We start from the raw sequence: 14,715 nt of genomic DNA on the forward strand, positions 1-14,715 counted from the left end.
GGCATTTTCTTGGTTGGATATTTTTTTTCCCCTTGACATGCAGCTTGTGACCCTTTTTTAAAGGGACAATAACACTCTTGCTGGCTTGACAGCTCCAGTAAATAAATATTAGCTTTATTCTAAGTATTAGATGTTTAAGTGTCCTACCTGTTGTGTAAATTATCCATTACATCCTGTTATACTTATCCAGAGGGTTCGAAAATATTTTTAAATCCAAGTCACATTTGAAAAGGCTTACGTTAGGCTTTTCAAATCATTTAGTTGAATTTTTCCTATTTTTTAAATTAGGTGTGTTAAGATGAAATTTGTATCAATTAATTGGAATACTGTAAAATAGTACAATTTGTTGACCAGAATAAAGATTGGGAGATATTATTCAGTTACAAGAGTGGTATTGAGCCTTTAAGTATCTTTTTTCGTTTTCAGGACTGTTTTCAATGTGGTCGTTTACTACCGGTACTACCTCAATTTGAATATATTTACCAAATGTGTCGATGATCTGGCCAACATTTAAATTTGACGCAATTTGAGTGATGTTTTGATCTTCCTTTGATTTTCCTACTAAAAAATTATGGCAACAATATTCTGCTGGCAAATACCTTTTTAAACGAGTTTTGGGGTGCTATATCATCATTCACGCTGTTAGCCGACTCGACAATGTCGTTAAAAGTAAAATTATACAGCACACCAATAACTGTCCAGTCAAGAAATATCGTTGCTTTCCGAAAGATTTAGACGTTAGCATGCAGGCATTGATTTAAGATCCGTATTTTCATTGGACGATATTATCAAAAACACACATCTCTGGCTAATAAAGGCAATGTTACATTATCTACGGTATATCGAAGCCCTATGTACATGTATAATCAATGGCTATGGACCTGAACCGGCATACTATGCGAACTTGTTCGGAGATCGCTTATTCGGTTAAAAATTTGTATTTTTATTGTGTTGAGAAGCTGTGCGGGCAATTTTCGTGTCCCAAATCCTAAGCGCACGGGCGAGAAGAAACAAGGTATCAATTTTACATGGCCTAATCTTTAAAATGTATTTATCTACTTTGTCAGAGAACCTCCCCTATATCTGGTATAAATAGTTCAGATAACATACCCACTCTCCATCCCCACTATCCATCAAATACATTCTTTAAAATGTATTTATCTACTTTGATAGAACCTCCCCTATATCTTGTATAAATAGTTAAAATAACATACTCACTCTCCATCACATTACATTAAGAGATTAATTGTAAATAGTAATTGTACAGCATATTCATTTTGGGGACCGACAAGTCGAATGGTTTAGGCTACAATCCTGGCTTAGTTCAAGGAGAAGCTTTGGAACTTTTAGCATTTGTTAGCCACTTGTCATGGGCAATGCCTGTGTAGCTGACAAGGGAAGTGTTTGGTTTTTTGGATGTAACAAAGAACATTTCTTGATAGTCAGACTCTAGAGTAAGCAGAAATGCCACCACTCGGTTAAATTCTCCCTCAAATTTCATGCGGAATCATAGTGAATAAGATATAACCATGTGTTAGTCTCAATGACTTGAGTAAATATCTACGAGACATTAAACCCCATTTCACTTAAAAGAATAGGTTTGATTTGATTTTAGTGTAGATTTCTATTCCAGAGGAAACCGGTGTAGATGTTTTTGTGTTTTGTATGCAGGTTACTATTGGTAACACACTAATATACTAACCATACTACCATACATGTTACATACCACATGAGTTTATTCATGTTATAATACCTCATTCTTACAATCCAGATTGCATTACAGAGACTTGCTCAATGAAGAGTAGATGTAGTGTCTGAATATCAACATTTGTTATGTCGTGGATATTTCAGCGAGATTAATGCTGAAAATAACATCCTTTTGCACACAATGTTCAACGATGAGACAAAACAGAAGATGTTGTGACAATGTTGATCTGTTGAGGTTGTTTGGTTTCCTTGAGAGATTTTCTAGAGACATGTTTAGCTTTCTCCATGTAGCTGTCTGATTTGCAATCCCTGGTGTGAGCTTTCTATTTTATATTTCTTCTGCTATTCTCGCAATCTGTGTCTCTAGTTTATCTTAAAGGGTAGTTGTAGGGTGTGAAGATCAACATTTGTCAAGTTAAAACATCTTATAGCCAGATAGACAATACAACAGAAGATGAGGTTTATGGCAATGTTGTTTGTAGTCTTGTTGTTTGATTTACTTCTTAGAGATTTACTAGTGATTCACACTATGGTACAGACCTTTCTTAGTTTGGTGTAGTTTGTTTCTAATGTGTGCACATCGTTTCTGATTGCTTTCTTCTGTGATGATTCCTGGTGTCACTTATATCTTTATCTTAGGATCCAGTTATTTCTTATGACTGGGAAGTTGGCAGTCCATGACTATTCTATGGTTATGGACTTTGGATATCTTTTTTGTCGCTAGTTATCTCAAAGAAGCAGAGTTTTATAATTTGAGGTATATTGTGTTCCTGTAAGGTGTAACATTTTTCATAACCTCATATCTAGCTATACACGATAAAGACAAGATAACACAAGATGGAGACCACTCAAGATGGCCAACTTCTGATTTACAGACTTCTGATTTACAGCCTTGATGGTTTTTATCAGTTGTTATAAATGGCCTATTAGAAGCCTAGTGAATTCAAATGGTATAAAGTATGGAAAGACAATGTGTTCTGTTTAACAAAATAGAAAATATTTAGGCCTGTAGAGTCCTGTAATCTGATTAGAAATCTTTACTAAAAGTCAATGTATATAACTAAATTATTTCAGCCCAGGGTTTTTCTATATACACACCATGAAACATGGGTGGATGTCAATTTTTCGTCCGACTCGGACACTTTCCTTGTCAGTTTCACAAGTTTTGCCCTTGACAAGTAGGCCGCGGGCTTTAAGAATCTCAAAGTTTTTGTCAGCCCATGAAACCTAGACATTCTGATCAGAGAACATGTTTCCTATTGATGTATAATATCTACTTATTTTTACTGTATATATTTAGAAGTATGATATGTTTGCACTTTCCATAAAACCTTAAAGGCTCAATACCACTCTTGTTGTAACTGAATAATATGTCCCAATATTTATTCTAGTCAACAAATTGTACTATTTTACAATATTCCAATTAATTGATGATATAAATTTCATCTTAACACACCTAATTTAACAAATTGGAAAAATTCAACTAAATGATTTGAAAAGCCTAACGTAAACCTTTTCAAATGTGACAAGGATTTGAAAATATTTTCGAACCCTCTGGACAAGTAAAATAGGATGTAATGGATAATTTACACAACAGGTAGGACACATGAACATCTAATACTTAGAATAAGGCTATTATTTTTCTGGAGCTGTCAAGCCAGCAAGAGTGTTATTGTCCCTTTAATGCGACAGTCCAATTTTAATGCATTTGTTTCAAATATAGCGCAGACTTCATGAGAGGATGAACCCTATCGACATTAGCATTCCAAAGGTAGTTCCACTCTACCGCCTTTCCGAAAAAATGTTTAATGTGAAAGAGGCCATCATTTTTAATGTTGTTGGGTTTAGGGTTTTCTTTGTCAGGTTTAGGCTGAATCATTAGGAACACGAAAGGATGAACATTCAACCTTCTGCCACACCTTGACGCGTTTCTAGGAACTTGTTATTGTGATAGTCTAAATTCTGGAGTTACGCTCCCATTTCCCCTACTAAAAGTTTTGTTAACGCGATAGAGGCTACAGTATTTGATTTGTCGGAACGTAACATCCTGAATTATGGCCCTTGAATGTACAATAAATCGTTTTTATACGCCCACATTTTGATGTGGACGTATATTGTCGTCGCCCTTGTCTGTCCGTCCGTCCACAATTGTTTGTGAACAGTCTACAGGTAACAATTTTTATCCAATTTCAATGAAACTTGAAATATAGGTTTATCACCCAAAGATCTCGGTTCTTTTCGATATTGGCATGTATCGGACTGTAACTTCATGGATTATGGCCCGGATTGTACGAAAAATCATGTTTTTAGCTTGTGAACACTGTAGAGGTCACAATTTTTTTCCGATTTGGTTTAAACTTGAAATGTATTCTTATAACCCAAAGATCTCGGTACCTTTCGATATTCGCGCATATCGGACCATAACTTCCTGAATTATGGCCCCTGATTGTACGAAAAATCACGTTTTTATCCAATTTAAAAAAAAGTAATATTATATCACCGTTACACCCTACGGGCAGCAGAGTTCTAATTTCGTGATAAGCGGCCCAAAATTGACAGACAAAATGGCTGCCCTTCGTTCTCAAATAGCGTAAAAATATGGTATATCAAGGTTGTGGACCCTATAGAGGTCACAATTTTTATCCGATTTTGTTGAAACTTGAAATGTATGTTTATAACCCAAAGATCTCGGTTCCTTTCGATATTCGCGCATATCGGAACGTAACTTCCTGAATTATGGCCCCTCATTGTACGAAAAATCACGTTTTTAGCTTGTGGACCCTATAGAGGTCTTAATTTTTATCCGATTTAAAAAAACATATATCACCATTACACCCTAAGGACGGCTGAGTTCGAATTTCGTGAAAATCGTCTTAAAACTGACAGACAAAATGGCCGCCCTTCGTTCTCAAATAGCGTAAAAATATGGTATATCAAGGTTGTGGACCCTATAGAGGTCATAATTTTTATCCGATTTTGTTGAAACTTGAAATATGAGTTCATAACCCAAAGATCTTGGTTCCTTTCGATATTTGCGCATATCGGAACGTAACTTACTGAATTATGGCCCCTGATTGTACGAAAAATCGCGTTTTTAGCTTGTGGACCCTATAGAGGTCTTAATTTTTATCTGATTTAAAAAAAACGTATTATATCACCGTTACACCCTAAGGACGACTGAGTTGAAACTTGAAATGTGAGTTTATAACCCAAAGATCTCAGTTCCTTTCGATATTCGCCCATATCGGACCATAACTTCCTAAATTATGGCCCCTGATTGTACAAAAAATCGCGTTTTTAGCTATAGAGGTCATAATTTTTATCCGATTTAAAAAAACGTATTATTATATCACCGTTACACCCTAAGGACGGCTGTGTTCAAATTTCGTGAAAATCAGCCATAAACTAACAGACAAAATGGCCGCCCCTCGTTCTCAAATAAGGTAAAAAATATGGTACATGTATATCAAGGTTGTAGACCCTATAGAGGTCACAATTTTTTATCCGATTTTGTTGAAACTTGAAATGTAAGTCTATAACCCAAAGATCTTGGTTTCTTTCCATATTTGCGCATATCGAATTGTAATTTTCAGAATTATGGCCCTTGATTGTTCGAAAAAACACTTTCTTTTTTGCTTGTTCTCTATCCATCTCTCGAAAATGTGGGCGTATCCTGCCTGGCAGCCGCTGGTTTTTCAACTTGTTCCTTATCCATCTCTTGCCAAAAGTGGGCGTACCTTGCATGGCAACCGCTTTCTATACGCCTACATGGAAATGTTGACGCATATTTTCGTCTCATCCGTTGTCGACAATTTCTTGTGAACGCTCTAAAGTTATGATCTGATTGTTTTAAAATTGATATGTTATTAGTGAGATGAAGAACCCTATTTAATTTCAATAATTTTCTTTTATTACATCTAGAATTATGGCCCTTGTTTCACTTAGTTGGACCTTGTGAAAGCTGTTACGCCAAAAGTTATCGTCCGATCTTTGTGAAATTTGTATGCATTGTGAAATTTGTATGCATTGTGAAATTTAAATTAGTTAAACGATGACGCCTATTGAATTTCAGCAATTTCCGTTTACGTCGAGCGTTATGACCCTTGTTTCACTTTATTGAAACTTATGAACGCCCTTGTTTCACTTTATTGAACCTTATGAACTCTCTACCGCCAAAAGTATCATCTGATCTGTATGAAATTTATATGCATCATTTCGATTAGTGAAACCACAAAGCCTATTAAATTTCAGCAATTTATAAAAATTACTTCTAGAGTTAAAACCCTTGTTTCACTTGTTGCACCTTGTGAACGCACTAACATCAAAAGTTATCTGTTGACCTGTATGAAATTAATATGCATCATTTAAATTGGTGAAAAGAAGAATCCTATTAAATTTCAGCAATTTCTGTTTATTATATCTAGAGTTATAGCCCTTGTTTCACTTTGTTGAACAGTGTGAACACTCTAACACCAAAAGTTATCTGATCTGTATGAAATTTATATGCATCATTTAGATAATTGCTTGTGGACACTCTGGAGGCCAAAGTTAATATCCGATTGACTTTAAATTTATACACAGTGTTTAAGGTCATGAGACGAAGAATCCTATTGATTTTCAACGATTTCCGATAATTACTGCCAAAGTTTATGGCCCTTGATCACTTTGCAAAATCTTGTGACGCTCTAAAGGCTAAAGTTATCATCCGATTGACTTCAGATTGATACACAGAGTTTAAGATCTTGAGACGAACAAGTATATTGATTTTCAATGAGTTTTTATGACTTGGAACACCTAAATCCATGATATTAAAAGTTTTGTATACAAAACATTAGCATGGGGCAGAACTTTATAAATACCAAACAAATTCTAATGGTTTTCTGAGTTGTTGCTCTTAATCAGATTTTAGTGTATTATAAATGTTTCATTACCGAAAAAAGTAAAAATATGCGACAACTCTTGTTGACTGCCCGGATGATTTAGCTGCTGTGGGCGTATGTTTCATTGCCGGGCAACCTATCTTTATACTTTCGATGGCCTACACTACATGTAGACCTAACAAGTTATAGTGGGAGTTCACGTTCTATGACGTCAGGTACCAAGCAAGCGACATTTGATCTGATTACGTCAGTCATTCGATTAACCAATTAGCGACCGCCATGTACTTTTTATCTACTTTTGCTTTGTTTGATTTCTATTGCCGCTAATGTCTGCCCACAGTTCCGCGCAAAAAAGGTCAAACGGTCGATTCGACAGAAGATTGATTGCCTGACCCCTCATTTCAAGCAGAACACGAGTTAAATAACAACGCTTCCAGATCCAAGTGTAGTAAAGACAAGTAAAATCAAAATTTTGAACTATAAAAACGAAATGAAATTGGATCTGTGTTTTAATCAGATTGGAGAACCTTGTGAATGTTCGAATGACAAAAGTTATCAACCATTCTGTATAAAATTTATAAGCATTATTTAAATGAGTAGAGCTAAAAAGCATGTCAAATTTCAAAATTTTCTGTAAATTACTTCCAGAGTTAAGGTCCTTGTTTCAGTTTGTAGTACCTTGTGAACCCTCAAACGACAAAACAATTATAATCTGATCTGTACGAAATTGTCTTGTAAATGCCCCAATTACCTACAAAAGAATAAATGTGCGTCAACCCTTGTCGACTGCTCAGACGATTTAGCTGCTGTGGCCGTATGTTTCGTTGCTTGGCAACCTAACTTTAACAATTTTGATCAAATTTGGTGTGAAGCTAAGTGGAGGATTGGGGAAAAGTTTGTGAACACAACAGTGATTAGTTTTTTCTTGAGTTCAAAAAGGTTCAATATCAAATTTGGTCAACATCAAATTTTTCCTTTGGGATAATCTAGCTGTCTACGGCTGTTGTGTGGGCGTATTTCCGCGTTTTGTTTTGCCGTTTTTGTAATGAAGTAGATACTGGATGTAAATTTTTATGGTATTTATATTTTAAAGCATACCATGAAACTCAATGAATCCCATACTAGTTGAATGTCACTCGATCGGTTCAATCCCCTCCCCCCACCCACTAAGTTGATGTGTCCGCGAGAGACAGTGAATTTTTATTGTGATAGGGCACTTGAAATTCCCCATATCAAGAGTCCCTCACCACTTCTGTAGTTTGTACAGGATTTGTTTTACTTGATAGTTTTCGAATCTAATGTTGTTTTCAGCCACATTTATTACGTCAAATTTGGTTTGTAGGTGAAATAATTAAATTTTAAATAAATCCCCAGTGCCACAGAACTGAAATATTTTAATACCGCACTGGACTAACATATTTTAATACTCCTCTTAATATTGTTTATTTTCAGGCAACATTATTTTGTGCGAAGGATTATTTTTCTTTTATTTGTATGTTTACGGCATAGTTAAAGGAGCTAAATCGCTAACATTTGGGACCTAGAAATTGACAAAAGTGGGTTGCAACGCATATATATAAACTGATTTACATTCAATGATTTCCGTTTTTACTCCAATTTCAAATCAGTTATGTTTGGCGAAATAAGCCAGCAGTCTCAAGCGAGTGCAAATTTCTAGCGTCTAGTTATTCCAGTCTACATACGCCGTTTGATTTGGTGCAATGTGCCTAGCCTCGTCCCTCGAGTCTCTTGATACAACTGGGTCTGAAGCGCATTATGGTACACGATTCGTGTACCAGTGGTAAAATGTTTATTTTGTCTTAAATATTGGATATCAAAAGCCCATCTTTTTCCGGTAAGATCACAACATGAATGTTGATTTAATTTGACAAATAAATCGTGTTTACAATGTTGAAGATTTTGGATGATATTGAGTTAGAGACTTAGCTACTTTAAATAGGGATTGGTTTTGATTTCTTAAAAAGTACTTGTGGAAAACATAATGCCTATTTTATATGGGCGAGATTGCAAATAAATTTTTCATATTAAGTTTTTTTTTGGTTTTTTTATTAACAGATCAAAGGGAGATATGATTAACGTTAGATGGTCGAGATAATGGCCATATTACTGGCTGAAGATGAGACAGTTTATACTATGACAGGTGTTCATATTCAAAAAAGGCGAATCATAACTATGGTTGATTTTATACGAAAATGCCTCAAATGTCTACACCAGTGTAGTTTTATAATCTACATTTTATTTGGTGAAACACAGGGCGATTAGAAAGGTGAACCTTTATCTTAAAAAAAAAAATTTGCCATACCAGATGATTGTCAACAAGTCTTTTGGGTGGCTAGTAATTGTTTGAGTTACTTTGCTGCTGATTGATGTGTAAATCTATAATTGGTATCTAAATTGCCAAAAATGACTAAAAACGATTCAAAATTGTAATTCCAGCATTATTCTGGGTAGCCAGAATACTACCAAATACTATAACTACATACTACCCCAATATTGTGAAAAACTAACAGAATACTTCAATTATATTAAACAAAAATTGAGTTTGTGGAAAACTTGCAAAAATGTATGCAAAAGTGTCGGCCAATGTCTCAATTTTCCCATTACTTCCTTGATCACCCAATACTGACAAAATATTAACCTATACTATCAGAAATATTCCATTTCTGTAAAATAGCAAACAATTTTGTCAGTGGTTGAATTTTGTAGCATTGGGTTAGAATTCGGAGATGTTTGGTCATATTTGGGTATTTATTCAGACGCTTGAGCTACAGGGTACTGATGCAATAAATAGACTTTATCACCCAATAATACATTCTACAGTAGATATCGCTTCTGTGATAAATTTCATAATCAACTAAGGAGATATCGATTTACATGAATTTGATTGGTCAATCAAAAAGGAACTACTTATTATTTTCAAAGAACAGGTCAAATTTTATTAAAAGTATTGTGCATGTAAGAAGTGATTGCGTGATAAATAAAATCTCATACGAGTCTTTTTTGATATCAAAAATGACTCTTAGGAGATTTTCTATACTCCAGTTTATTGTAAAAATTTAGCAGATTCCTCAAATTAAGTACTCAATTCGTTTCTGTATAATTCAACAACTGTGGAAGTTTCTGACAATGAGGTACTATGTGGTGGTATTTGGTAATATTTAACTAGTATTAGTTAAATCATAGCCAAGTATGAAAAATAAGATGTTGTAGGTAGACTATTATATTTTGCAAATTCTTTTCAGACGAATTTGCATTCAAACCATTTTGGGGAAATTTGAGAGTTTCTGTAATTTGCAATTATTTATATATAGCTACAATCTCGATAGGAAAATGACAGATCGGCAATAAAAGGTTATATTTTTGACAATAACATCCCACCCTCTGCTCGCTCTCTAAGTTCATTGCAGTAATGTGTTAAAGATACATTATGGGAGATTAAAGAACTGGCAGCTCTCACTACAATAGTTAAAAACTAGATAATGTAAAGGGAATTTGCTGAAAATTTCACTCAAATTGATCCACTCTGAACTGAGAAGTTAGCGATTGAATTTTCAGCCTAAAATCGGTACAATAAAAAATAGTCGAAATAGTCTTGATTATCCATTTCATGATTAAATCATGAATGAAAGTTGAGCAGCGAATCAGATCCTTATCCAGTAAATATCGCCGACTAGCGATTGCATCAAGAGTTCATTATGGTCTGAATAAGTTAATTAATAATTAATGTGTAATTGATAATTTAGATAACATTTCAGGCCTAAAAAAAAAAGACCTGCAATAGGCAGATTTAGCTCTTGCAAAATGTATGTTTAATAATGCCATTCTATTCCATTAAATTGTCCTAGTTTGTAAATGTACAGTGAGAGACATTCCTTTGTTGTATTCAAAAACAGACCATGGAAGTCAAGCGTTCGGGAAACCGTACTCTTTATTAGCATGTTTCGGGTTCCAGTCCTGACGAAGGTCGAGAAGAGCCTTTGGGGTTTTTCAAGCCCATTACCCACTTGTCATGGGTAACGCCAGTGTAGCTGACAAGGAAAGTGTGTCTGGTTGTTTGGATGTGACAAAGAACCGGGGTCCATCCATGTCGCATTAACGAGTACGTAAGAGAACTCTTGACAGTTAAAATTAGAGGAAGAGTAAGTGGAAATGCCACCACTTGGCTAAATTCTCCTCCCTCAAATTTCATGCTGAATCATAGTGAACAAAATATAACCATGTGTTAGTCTCAATGACTTGAGTAAATATCTACAAGACATTAAACTCCATCCCACTTAAAAGAATAGGTTTGATTTGATTCAAAATATACATTGACTTTTAGTGTAGATTTCTATTCGGGTCACAAGACGAAACAGGTGTAAATAGTTTTGTATTTTGTATACGGGTACTATTTATAACATACTAATCTACTAATTATACTAATTTACTAACAATACTACCATACAACCTTTTACATGCCAGATGAGTATTGGCGTTATGAAACTTCATTCACCAAGAACTATTATCAACACTATCCACACTGTCTGATTTTTTTATATAATCGACAGACTAAAAGAGGTGATCAAACAGAAGAAGTGTTATGACAATGTTGATCTGTTCAGGTTGTTTAGTTTTACGTCTGAGAGATTTTCTAGAGACTTGCCTATCTTTCGGTGTTTTCTATCCGCGATGTGCGCGCCATCGCTCATGCGTTTCCGATACTCACAAACTGTTTCTCTAGTTTATCTCACGGAAGAGTAGTTGTAGTGTCTGAAGATCAACATTTGTTATGTCGTGGATATTTCTGTGAGATTAATGCCGAAAATAACATCCTTCTGCACACAATGTTCAACGATGAGACAAAACAGAAGATGTTGTGACAATGTTGATCTGTTGAGGTTGTTCGGTTTTACTTGAGAGATTTTCTAGAGATATGTTTAGCTTTCTACATGCAGCAGTTTGTTTTGCGATCCCTGGTGTGAGCTTTCTAGCTTATATTCATTCTGATATTCTCACAATCTGTGTCTCTTAGTTAATCTTAAAGGGTAGTTGTAGGGTGTGAAGATCAACATTTGTCAGTTACAGTTTACAGCCAGATAGACAATATAACAGAAGATGGGGTTTATGACAATGTTGTTTGTAGTATTGTTGTTTGATTTACTTCTTAGAGATTTACTAGTGATTCACACTATGGTACAGACCTTTCTTATTTTGGTTTAGACTGCTTCTGATGTGCACACATTGTTTCTGATTGCTTTCTCCTGTGGTGATTCCTGGTATCGTGTATATCTTAATCTTCACATCCAGTTATTTATTATAACTGTTAGTTGGCAGTCCATGACTAATTTATGGTTGTGGACTTGGATATCTTTCTGGTCGCTAGTTATCTCAAAGAAGGGGAGTTTTAGAATTTGTGATATATTGTGGTCTTGTAAGGTGTAAATAGAAACGTGTCATAACCTCATCACAGCTATACAAGATGGAGACCACTCAAGATGGCCGACTTCTGATTTACAGCCTTGATGGTTTTTATCAGTTGTTATAAATGGCCTGTTAGAAGCCTGGTGGATTAAAGTATGGAAAGACGACAATGTGTTCTGTTTAACAAAATAGAAAATATTTAGGCCTGTAGAGTCCTGTAATCTTTACTAAAAGTCAATGAATATCTCAATCAAATCACATCTGTTATATTAAATGGAATGATGTTTAACATCTTCATGATACTTATCTTATGTTATTTTGAAACTAACACTAGGTTGTTTTTATTTACTATAGCTACATGGACAATATGGCGTAGACTGTTGGATTTCAGCTTACCTGTTTTCAGTTTCTACTGCCAATTGCTCTTTTACATGCATGACAGTGAGCATGGGATGATGGATTTTTCCGTCTGATGCGAAAAACTAGGTACACTTTACTCGTCAGTTTACCGCAGGCTTTACCTCTGCCAATCGGGACTCGCGCTAGCAGAATCAGTTAGGTTCTTTTCGGCCCACGTCGAGATTCAAACCTGGGTCATTCTAATCAGGAATAAAGTTCACTAACATGATGCGCGTGAAACAATAAGGTCTGTCATTGAGTCAAGTGGCTAAGTTTCGATAACCCGCTTGTAATTGACAAGGAGTATGGCCATTGGTCCAAACTCATGTTTTTTCTCCTGGTCCTCTTGTTTCATCCCACTGCTAAAGACTCCTACGTGCAACCAAATTACTAAAATAATATTGAACCATAAGTTAGTCCTGAAATGACCTCGTTTGTATCGAGTGAACCCCTCCCTCTCTCAAGTCTTCTTACTGTATATAAATAAGATATAATATCCCTTGGGTCTTGTCTCCTTAATGTAGTTACTGTTTCATTACTGTATATATTTATAAATTATGTTACCTATGTTTAAAATTTCAGTATAAAGCCTTCTAGTTTTGTTTCTCATTATCAAATAGTTTCTGCCAATTAATAAGCCTTTCAATACTGAAATATCGTTTATCTTAAGTAGTTATTTTTAATAAGGGTTTCATACTGCGTTTAAATCAATATATAAATAACAAGAATACTTGTTCAGTTGCGGAGAAATAGGCGGTTTTCCACAAGTGATTATGGAGGTTTTTGACTGTAAAAATGACAATTATTATTTGATTTTCATCAGTGTTTTACCATGTGATGCCCAATGCCATTTATGATTTCGTAAAACTAATTTATCACCGGAAGTAATGTCATTTTGTCCAAAATTGTATTTTTAGCCTCGAAAACATTTTATTATAATCGTTTAAAATTATGATTTATTGGCTATGTAGTTTTTGGGTCCTAGATTAATTTTTTATTGTCAGATTTGTATAAAACAAAGTGTATATGCTCTGCTGTGCAAAGTCTTAACTTATTTGTTACCGAAAATGTTTTTCTTTCGGTACAGCACATGACGTAATTTTGACAAAAACTGCCTTTTTGACAGACAGGAACGTCTTTTCAGAAGCAAATATTAATTTTTACAAACTTGATATATCAAGATGGATGACCCTACTTCAAGTGGATAAAACGTTGAACTCAGTTCTTTTAATTTCAATTTTGTATTTCTGCCATTTAGATTTAATGGTGAAAAAAGTTGTAAAATTTAGCTATTTACAATCTACTCAGCGTAGTGTATTCATGTTTTTATATGCCCACATTGAAATGTTGTTGTATAAGGTCATGAGACAAAGAATCCTTGATTTTCAACGATTTCCGATAATTACTGCCAGAGTTGTGGCCCTTGATCACTTTGAAAAATCTTGTGGATGCTTTAGAGACCATAGTTATCTGATTTTATATTAGTATGCACCATGTTTATGGTCATGAGACCGAAGACACCTATATTGATATTTATTTTCAATGACTTTTGATACCATAACTAGAACAGCTAAATCCATGTTATTAAATGTTTTGTATGCTAAACATTAGCATAGGGCAGAACTAGAAGCCTGGATGATTTAGCTGCTGTGGGCGTATGTTTCTGTGCCTGGCAACCTATCTTTGAAAATTTTCTCGTAACTTTCATAAACCTGTAGAACTAATGCATACAATCTAAATAAGAATGTATTAAACGTTTTTATACGCCCACATTTTCATGTGTACATATATTGTCGTCGCCCCTGTCCGTCCGTCCGTCCACAATTTGTTTGTGGACACTCTACAGGTCACAATTCTTATCCGATTTTGACGAAACTTGAAATATAGGTTTATCTCCATAAGATCTCGGTTGCTTTCGATATTGGCATGTATTGGATCAAAACATCATGGATTAAGGCCCCTTTTTGTCCGAAAAATCACGTTTTTAGCTTGTGGACCCTATAGAGGTCACAATTTTTATCCGATTTTGTTGCAACTTGAAATGTAAGTTTAAAACCCAAAGATCTCGGTTCCTTTCGATATTCGCGCATATCGGACCATAACTTCCTGAATTATGGCCCCAGATTGTATGAAAAATCACGTTTTTAGCTTGTGGACCCTATAGAGGTCATAATTTTTATCTGATTTAAAAAACCGTATTATTATATCACCGTTATACCCTAAGGATGAATGAGTCAGAATTTCGTGAAAATCGGCCCGAAATTGACAAACAAAATGGCCACCGTTATTTCTCAAATAGCGTAAAAAT

At 34.9% G+C, this 14,715-nt stretch overlaps 1 long non-coding RNA gene across 1 annotated transcript in view; it reads left to right on the top strand.

The window, feature by feature from the left end:
- Positions 1–8,868, top strand: part of LOC126821220 (uncharacterized) — a 29,055-nt gene extending 20,187 nt beyond the window's left edge. The window contains exon 4 of the long non-coding RNA XR_007680361.2: positions 8,664–8,868. This is a non-coding gene — a long non-coding RNA (uncharacterized LOC126821220). The remainder of the gene's footprint in view (positions 1–8,663) is intronic.
- The last annotated feature ends 5,847 nt before the right edge of the window (positions 8,869–14,715 follow it).

This window comes from Patella vulgata, chromosome 5 (genome assembly GCF_932274485.2).
Source record: "Patella vulgata chromosome 5, xgPatVulg1.2, whole genome shotgun sequence".
Classification (NCBI taxonomy): domain Eukaryota; kingdom Metazoa; phylum Mollusca; class Gastropoda; family Patellidae; genus Patella; species Patella vulgata.